Below are 10,484 nucleotides of genomic sequence, written 5' to 3' on the forward strand. Positions count from 1 at the left end.
GCTACCAATAGTTTGTTTTCCATGCGGTTATATATTGTTTTTGCTGTATTGTTTTTGTGACTTTTAAATAAAACACTGGCATATTAACGAGAAAAGGAGACCTCACATGCCGAAAGAGTTTGTGCCTGGGATAGATTGGCCATTGGATTCACATGGAGGCCAAAGGCAAAATTGCGAGGCGGGGCCAAGTCCTCACTTGCGGTCAAAAAACGCTTTCCACGAATTTGGGACCCAAATAAAAAAAAGAGGACAAATAATTTTATAATGAACTTTGGGTTCGGGCCGCTTTCATTGATGGCTTGGCTGGCTGATGGGTTCGTTACGTTGGATTTCGATTTCGATTTCAATATCGGCGGCAGCAATTGATTTGTGGCCTTAAGCGTGTGAACGTGATTTTATTATCAAATATTTTCCATGTTGTGTTAGTTTTAGTAAATTAAATAAATCATTCAATGGCAAAAGGCAAAGCAAAAAGTTCTCTGTCCGAATTCGGTACGGTTTTGTCAACAAGAATATTTCAATTTATTTTCTGATGAATCAACAGAAAATAAAAAGCCATCACGAAATATAAAACAAAATAATGAAAGCAGAAATAAAACAATTTTGCATACAGCTTTTGCCCTTTGCCCGGATTGTGGCTGTCTCTCTCTCTCGCTCTCTATTATTCCCCCTCTCGCTCCCACCATAAATATCTCTCGAGTGCATCCGCAACTACTTCAGATTACAGATTTCAGCATAACAATTTGTTTTTGCCCTCATGCTCTCGTTTTTTTTTTTTTTTTTGTTGTTTTTTTATAGTTTTATGCAATTTCTCGACAATTTGTCGGAGCCTTCTTCTTCTCGTGCCACCGCTCCATTCTTCGGTTTTCGGGTGAGGAATTTGCATCATAAATTGTCAGAAATGTCATAAAAAAGAAATATATTTGTACATACTGCTGTACATACATTCCGTTCGCTCTTTGTTTTTGCCATCGCAGACGCAGCAGGGGAAGGGCCTTTTTCTTGTGGGAGGACATTGACATTCAGCTGGTTCTCCGTAATTTCATTTCACTGCACATCAGGCAGCTCCTCCTTTTTTTTGGGGGGGGCTTCTCCCTGTGCGATGCAGTTGACTTAAATCCGCAGGAGCCGCGCCCATCCTCCTTTACTCAGTCAGAAAGGGAATTCCTAATGATATTCCGCCCGAAATTATCTGCTTAGAGAGTTGGCAAAGGAGCCGGGTAATGCAGTTAGCTGAAATGCAATCACTTCGGATTAAAGCAGCTTTAAGAACTCTGAGGTTAACTGCGAATCTGCCAGTTTAGTCTAAACCCAATTTCAATCTCTAATCATAGACCCCAAAAAAAAAACTAGTCGCTTTCGCTTTCAATCCAAATGAGAAACTTCAAAAAGAGCTTAAAGGCGGGCAACACAACACCATTTTCTTGTGGCTGTTCAAGATTTGATGGGAAAGTTGTTAAAACTATCCCATTTCTAATGGCAAGTGCTCCAGTCGATGTTCGCTCTTCCACTTCCCATCCGCATCGAGATGAAACTATGGACAGCCTTTGTTTCCACCCCTGCGACAAGCCACAATCGCCATTAAATGGGGTCTTGCTCCCCAACTCGAAACTTCACCCGCGTTGCACTTACACAATTTATAACTCCCCTTTTGGAATTTAACCCTTGAACGCTTCGCTCTCTCTGAAATTGATTTCTATGCAATTGTTGTTTCGCTCGAAGACTTTGAAGGAATTTATGTTTATGTTTTTCCCTTGGCCATTCTGGCCGACATCGTTATAATTCAATAACCAGATTCCTTTCCCCTCCTTCGACGGGGAAAGAACGAACTCCCCCAATCGCTTTCCTTTGTCCCGGACAATGCGCTAAAATCAATTCAAAATTTATGCACTTTGCCTGGCTGGGTAATTTATTTTATGAATGTTTAATAATCTGTGCTTTGAGTAAATTTATGACAATCGCATGTTAATTGCCTGCCTGGCGCCGATATGTCAAGACGAACAGAGGAAGGGTCTTCAAGAATGTGGGGTGGAAAGTCGAGTCGCCCGCTTTGTTTACATTCAATTTCATAAGTGGTAGTCCAGGCAGAGATCCTTGGTGGTGTGCTCCACTGGCCAGTGTTGACTCTGGAAGCCCCAAACACCCAGAATGCCAGCAATGGGGCAGCAACATACCGAACTTGGCTGACATGTCGAACACATTATTAGAATATCGATTGAACTTGCCACCAGCCATTTGATGAGTGGGAAAACTATCCGGAAATCAACGGCAATTTGTGGTCAAGTTTTTGCATAAGTGGAATAGTTCTATTAGTGATAAAGACACTTATTTCATTTACCAAAGTCAATACAAGTAGTTCCATAACATTTACAGGACCATTTCTCTCAAGTTAGGAAATTGGTTTAATATGTTCCAAAAGTCACAACATAATTTACGTTTTCTGTCTTTTTGAAGAGCTGAAATTCCTGGAGATGAGAGTCGTCCTTTGTACTCGTTTTGCTATTTACCTAAGCAACTTGACCTGTTCTTATCAAATGCCAGCTAAAACTCCACTGACTAGTTGGTGCCCCACTTGGAGCTCGTAAATCGTCAGAGAACTACTGGTTGTTACCATCTCATGCCCTCCATCATCATCATGCTCAACGTGGAACCCAAAGCGACACTTGTTTGTCTGAGCGCTGTCGCGTGGCAACCTCTGACCTCTGTCCTCTGACCCCGACCTCTGTCCCCTGTCCTTTGTATTTCCGGAATCTCGTCGGGATCTCTTGGCCGGGCCAAATTTGCGGCAGTGCCACCAGTGTGGAGAGAGCTGCAGAAACTTTGAAGAGGCGAGCATGATTTATGGAAGCTCTGCACATCATAAGCGAATGCGTTTATCATTTTTTACACTCGAAGCCAAAGTGAAGCTGCAGCTTGGCCAAAATCTTGAAACTGGCGACGTTGACAAATGGCAAAAAACAGGCGGCAAATCCTGAAGCCCCCCTCATCCTTTCCAAGCCTGGGAGTCCGTCCAAAAAGCTGCGGGACTGCTCTTAATTTGATCCCCAGTTTCTGGTGCGGCACGCGCATCCGGATTCCGGATAGAAAGATGCTCCTCTCGTGGCATCATTAAACATGCAATAGATACCTCCGCTGCTCCAAACTTTATTTCTGTTGCCTTTAAAGCATTTGGCCAGTCAGTGTCGCATAAATTATTCTGTTAACAAGTTGTGTCAACATCATCATTAACAACAACCACGACAACTACACTCTGCGGCTCAGGCACATCTCATTGTCGGTCCGAGTCTGAAGTCTGAAATGCGAGATGACTAGGTCCGCAGCCAGTGAAACTTTTTCTTATTCTCCTCCTCTATTGGCTAATGGGAAACATGTGTAGCCGCAAAAAGTTGGACATGCGAGTCGGCCATGAGATCCCAGCCAAGAACGGAGTCATTTGCAATGGAAATCGACGGACTGATGGTGACATTTTATGCCTCTAACGTCGGGAAAGATCAAGTAGCCAGCTGGTTGAAGAGAAACTAAAGCAAATGAAATTAGACATGTATTTTAATACAAATATTTCCTAGATTGTTCTTGGAACTGGTCTACTGTTTATTTTATATAAGTCTCTTTCTCTTCAGTTGTTATGAATGGCAAGACCTTCCTGTTCTCGTCTTACTCAATCACAATACCTAAGTTCTTAGAAACTGAAAAGCATTTATGAGCAATACTGTAGGATTTTATGCTTCCATTCGACACTTGACCATTCCACGCACAGCCAGGCGAACTTCCTTCCACTCGGCAGCGATTATTGAAGTCCATGGGTTCATTTTGGCCATTTGCGGATGGCTGAGCCATGACCAAAGTCGTGGAGAGACGGTACCTTGTAGGCCGCCTCCATGGACAATTATCGGCAATCGCAGAGGAAGCGATCCCAAGAAACATAAGTCAAAACCCGCGACTTCGGCGGTAATTGCAACAAAGTGGAAAACAAAGGAAAGGCGCCTAAGCAGTGGCGATTACCTTTTACGATTAGAGCGAAAAGTGTCAGGCGCTTTTCCGAACGCGGAGCGAGGGAAATGGGCAATATGAATCATATTTTCCGATCGGGAAGCCCGCTTCCCGGTCAACAAACTCGCCGTTCGGAGAGCCAATGGCTAATTGGATTTCCCGAATGGATTTCGCAGCCGAGTACCAGGATTGGGCCATGCTCTAAACAATAATTGTGTGGCCGGCCGGCAGGAGGTGGGTGCAGATTCTGCTGGCCATTGTCAAAGGGTCTACTACTCTGGCCAGGCTTTGTTACCCTCGGACACTGGGACACTACACTCGGGCACAAAGTGAAATTGTGCGTAAAATTCGTTGGTCACGTTTCCACGTCTGTTGACAATTGTTTTTCCGTCCCGTTGTTGTGTTTTCTGCCATTAAACGCGTGCACATACTGCCCCAACCCCATTCACATTCCCATTTCCCAGTCCCGTTCCCTTTGCAGTTTTTATCCATCCTTAGATGACTGCAGTTCGTGTCATTTCCATTGTGTGGTCCCAGCACTCAGAGAAAAATATTCAATATCCATGTCGCAAAATAGAAAACCCATAGAGGTGAGTAGGATTTTTGATACATATATAATGGTATAATGACAGTGCAACGGTTACGTGAAGTATACATTTTCAAGATGCACCTATTTCTGCGAGTGCAGTTCCCTTCCCTCTGGTAACTGCAGCTAATCTTTTGTTTAGATGTTACATGGCTCAAAGGAAGGCAGCCGAGAGGAGGAAAATGGAACAGGAAGCGGTCCGCCACCCGCTGAGGCCTCAAATTAGGCACAAATTTCACTGGCCGAGTGTCAATTGTGATCATATCTGGGGACGCACTTGGCCAAATTGCATTGGCGACAGGCAACAGACAGGATGCACAGAGTTGAAATGATACGGGACCATGACGGAGAATCGGGGAGGGACTCGAGGACACACCTCAGTTGACCTTATCCGGACATCGAAAGCATTACCAACAAAGGCAAATTAGGGGGAATTGCTAATGAAAACATTTTGAATTACTCTATACCATTCGGAGCTTCAATGATTTGTATATATTTAATTCTAAGAACTTGCAAAAAACTTTTTAAAGCCAATGAAACAAACGAAACTTGAGTGGAACGCCGGTTAGCAAACTCTGGAGTCACAAGAGGTCAACTGAAGAGGGCTCAAAGACAGAGTTAAGCGTTACAACAACAGGAAACCGAACAGCACTCAAAGAAATCTCGCAACACTGACCAAAAACCTGAGGAGCAATAAGGAAACTCGAAGGGAGCTGAAGGATCGGGTCGGCGTAGTGAAGTGGCTTATAAAGGATTGCATTGCCAGGAAGCAAGGTTCATTGTGCAATGCCGCATCAGCAGAAGGAACCACACCCCATACACATACACACATGCACACTAATCCAAGCCAACCAAAACCCCAAACCGAATAAGCCAAACGTAATGCACACACACTCCGTCACTTCCTTAACCCTCCCCTCCGCCCTTTTTCCACCCACACTTTACTTACCACGCGACTTTTGGTGTTTATTGTGACCCACAGAGATCTTTGCTCAGAGCTGGCTATAATATATTTTATAGGCTAAAATATATATAGTTTTATTTTAAAAGTGAGTAAGGATGCTATGTAAACCCTGTCCCGAACTTAGTATCTTAATATAAATACTAATAAATAACTGGCTATTTTTACTAATCATCAGTGGGCATCACTGTTACGGAAATGATAAATGACAGTCATGATTAAGTTTGCGAGGGGGGGGAGGAGAAGCATAAACCGTGAAAAGTCGAGTGAAATGCAGAAATTATTGCAAAATGTTTTTATGACGAATGAAAAATTCGTTGACTCTGCCTCTGATTTCTCTCATACGTTTGCTTCGCAGGACACCACCTCCAACCATCCTGAATAAACTCCTTGAATACTCCACCCTTTTCCATACTCGCTGTTCTTATTTTCAGAGAATTTTTTTCAGGATCTGGCGTTTTTATTCGATATTGTGACGCATTGGTAATGTGCGGATGTTTAAGTGTGGGCTGTGATGTCCTTCTCAGTCTGAATCTGCAGCTGTGTGCCGATTTTAAGCCTTTGGGCATTTTATTTGTTTTGTTTTAAATGACAGCAACCAGTAGAAGTGAAAAGGCAGGAATCAGAAATAAATTCTGTGCGAACAACGAATTCCCCATGCTCTCCACATCTTATGCTGGATTTCAATCAATATTTGAACAGTGAACAACTACACTCAATATATTATTGGATTTCATATTATTTATATAATGGAGAATATTTAAATGAATATTTTTGATTCTTTAATTCCAAGTATAAATATTGAACATGGTTTTGTATTTCCCTGAGGAGGCACACAATTTTCGCACCACAAGAACTAGAAGACTCATGGTTTCTGAAACTGAAGCCCAAACCACTTAAAAAAAAAACTTCATTTCACTTGGGGAAAGAAAGAGAAAACCATACCCCCAGCAGGTATGTATGTATATAGTGTCCTTGACAGCCGCAGACTTTGCTCAAGGAATGTGGCCTGGACAGAGATACCCACATACAGAAACACACAGAGGGACGGACTCTGGAGCCAACAAACAATTCCCCCCACAAGCAAAATATTTGTATTTAATAAAGCCAGGACAGAGTTCAGAGTTGAGAGTTGAGAGTCGGCGGGCCTGACTTTGCATACAACTTGCGGAATTTAATGTAGCCTGAGGAGTCGAGGACTCCGGAAAAATAAAATCAAGCAAAACAAAACGGACCGAAGTGCGGCCGATGCCAAGCGTAAAAAAACACAATAAAATAAAATTCGAACATGAAAAGCCTATTTAAAATGCTGACATACGAAATGCGAATGAACCGACACTTGAGGGCGCCACTGTGCGTGGCCGGGAAATGAACAGTGAGCAGTGGTGAACAGATGAGGGGGGACGCGGGGGTGAAATGTCGGAAGGGAAAAGCGGGGATAAGGGTCTTGGCGGCATTACCATAAAAATGGAAACAAAAGGCGCAGGCACAACAAGATCCACTTGACTCCATCCTGCCGCACGAAAATTCCCCCACCGAGAATGCGAAAATATGAAAATTGGGTGAGAATATGTAAATGTAATGAAATATTGTTTTTACTGAGGGAAAGTGCCTCAGTCGAAGGACTTCGCACATGACGAGGACTTCCGCCGCTCAATCCTTAGCCCCTTCATTTTGGCCAACAATTTATGCGTAACAAGTCGTTGCTCCATTTATCATTTCACTCCGTGATTTACACTCTCGCTTTTGCTTTGTCTCGGCTGGCAGGCGCGCTCCTTTTGGCCAAAATAGAGGAGAGAATCCTGGCGGACGAGCTGGCTGGCTGGCTGGCTGGCTGACTGGATGAGTGAGTGAGTGACTATCTGTCTGGGTATTGCGTCGGTTTGGGGCGGGCTGTTATTTAAATTATGAAAATTATTCAAACCGCAAATGGAATCATCATCATCTGTTATGGCTCCGAAAACAGAGCAGAGGAATCCCGGCCTCGAGTAGTGCGAGGTTTCTCAATCAGACCGTAAGATAATCCGCAAATGGCAATCAGAACGAAGAGGCCACTTTATATAAAAAATGTGAGCAGATTTCGGTATATTTCGTTTGCGGCCCAGTGAAATGGCGCGAGCTAACCCATCAGAGGTCCTTTCGCAAATTGATTTAGTAATCACGTCAGGCAGAGCTTCTCCTGCATCTTGGGTCATACCACCTAGATAGATTCAATTGTGATGCTTGGAATTATCTTAATTTCTTTCAAATTGCCTGTGACAGCTGCAAGATGCGTTTGCTGCATCACTACGACGAGCTATTAATTATCTAAGCCAGCAATTCACAAATAACCAAGAGATAGTCAATCCCAGCCACATTTTCGACTGTCACAATGCACAATTTGTGGCCATTTAGGGGAGAGGCGCTCAAATAAATTAAATGAATGTTAACCCCAATACGAAACGTCATTAATAAATCCCAAAGCTGACCAATCCAAAATCAGACGTTAGCAATGTTTGCGCAAAATGACATTTGACCAAAATGTTTGCCACACACATATGCGAGTGTATATACATACGAGTATACAAATGAAAAATGTCGGAATTATTTTGTTTGTCAGGTCACCGGTAAGGTAGGTAAACCGAACTCAGCTGGACTGGGACGGACTGCATAGATGGATGTGCAGATACTTACGTCTAATGAGTTAATTCAATTAAGAAGACGAGCTGCAACAGAAATGATGGGAAGTGAGGGGTCTGGAGACAACCGATGCGACTGCAATTTGACAGTTTTCAATTAGTCAAAGTGTCATTGGGTCATGAAAAGTCACAGAGGTCAGCCTGCGTCCGGATTTCCCAACCCACCGACCTCTTCCACCTGTCTAACTGCTAGATGCTAGAGTTGTACTTAACCAACCTACTTTTTAGCCGGTCTAGATACAGCAACCGATAAATGCATCGAATTCGAAGTGCCCTTCAAGGAAATATGAGAGTAAAATGAAGTAGAAGTCCATTCGATCGATAACTAAAAGCGATAAGTGTGGCCGAGGCCATAGTTTCGCGGAGTAGTGTGACCAAGTCTGCTACTTTTCCCATTCGGTGCCCAGTTTAATTAGCCCATTGACACACCTTTGAGGTAAGAGTGAGTGCATTTGGGAGTTGTGGGGTTCGAGCAGATCGGACAGGTGCCCTCTGCCAACTTTGGGTGAATAATTCATGAACCCGTCTAGCTAAGCCCCCCAGCAAATGGAAAGAAAAAACGGCGAGGGGTATTAAAATCGACATTGCTAATTTAATGAGTTTCCTTCTCGGCCCGCTCTTTCCGCCTTTTCCCCGGAGGCAAAAATAAACACTCGAGCGTTAATGCACGAAATATTTAATTTATACTTACATCAACATTGGACAACCTTGGGTCCAAATGTTTTTATGGCCAGTCGGTCGGCAGCTGGCAATGATGAGGGGAGATGATGAGCGAATGGCAATGTGGCGAAAAGTTGGGTGGCGAATGAAGAGGACCAAGCGCCAAAGGCGCCAACTTCTGACACGGCAGCGAATGGAAGGCTAATAAAAATCAAATATGAGGCACTCCTGATGGTTAGTCAAGGTGAAAGGACGACATCGCTTGCTCACTTGGCCAAAAGCATTGAGCTATAAGCTGCCTGTGGGGCTCAAAATAAGCTTCCTACAGGCCAACTTCATAAATATGGCCATTAAAGCAGTACAGAAGACATAACAAATTAAGGATTGCAATTCAATCAAAGTTGTTGCATTCTCATAAGAGAACAAGTCTGAGAAGTCTGAAGTCAGTTTTCTTTCCGCTCAGTGTAACCTAATCCGACCCTGAGGCTTTGACCAGTCAAACTGAGACATGAGCAAAAAAATTAACAGCCAGGTGGGCGGCAGGTTGAAAGCTGGCGTGGCAGGGACCTCAACCTGAGGCACGTGGCGATAAGGAAGACATTCACGGCACTTTGTTCGAACATTAAGTGGATTTAATGTAAACTTTATGTTTTCCTTAGGTTACGTGGTCGATTTCCGTTTTATTGCCTTAATTAAAAGGTCTTCCTTTTGCGCAAGTCCCCTTTTCCCCGCTGCAATCAACAATATTTATGGCTATTTGAAATATTTATTTGACCTTATGCCATTTTATGGATGGCAGGAATCCCAAACATATCCATCCCAGGTGAGCTCCTTCACAGAGCGTGCTCCCCCGACAGTCATCAAATTGGAAAATGCGCTGGGCACAAAAATTAAAATCGCATTAAATTTGATGTTGGGGAAATTGTTATGGGCCCCGCAAGTAGAATTTGGAGTGAGTTGGCTGTGCCATGTGCAAGACCCTAGATAAGACATAAGTAAAGGGGGGGATTACTCTAGGGCAGCATCGCATCGCATTAAAAATGTAACGAATTCGAATTAATTCGAAATATGCAAACCTTGGCCAGCCAAGTTAAGAGCTTAGATTACACAACGATCGCATCGACACCTTTGGCTAAGAATCACACCTCTCTCCGTATGGCAGTTGTGACACCTGGGTAGGTGTTTATAGTCGAAAGACTTATTTAGAGATCAGTCCATAAATCCGCGCCATAAATCGACCACGCAATTCGCTGAGCTCGACTGGAGATTACAAGGCTTTCTCGGCTCGAGAGCTTATCGCAAACAGATAAAAGCGATAACAAATAAAGAGCAGCGAAAGAAAATACACACTTTCCTTTTCAGCCGAGATAAGGAGAAAGATGAGCTGAAGGTGCCGCTAAATCACTTTGATGGGCTTATAAAACGGATTAACTCGAAGAATTCCCCATTAAACTGTGTTCATGCGGAGGAATGGGAGATGCAGCTTGAATATCTATCTCATGCTGCATGCATGGGCCATAAAACAGCAGATCATAGTAACAATTGTGGATGGAGATACCTAATCCCGAGACTTAAGCCCCATAGATGCACAGAATCTTTAGTTCAATGA

Source organism: Drosophila melanogaster, chromosome 2R, assembly GCF_000001215.4.
Source record: "Drosophila melanogaster chromosome 2R".
NCBI classification, from domain to species: domain Eukaryota; kingdom Metazoa; phylum Arthropoda; class Insecta; order Diptera; family Drosophilidae; genus Drosophila; species Drosophila melanogaster.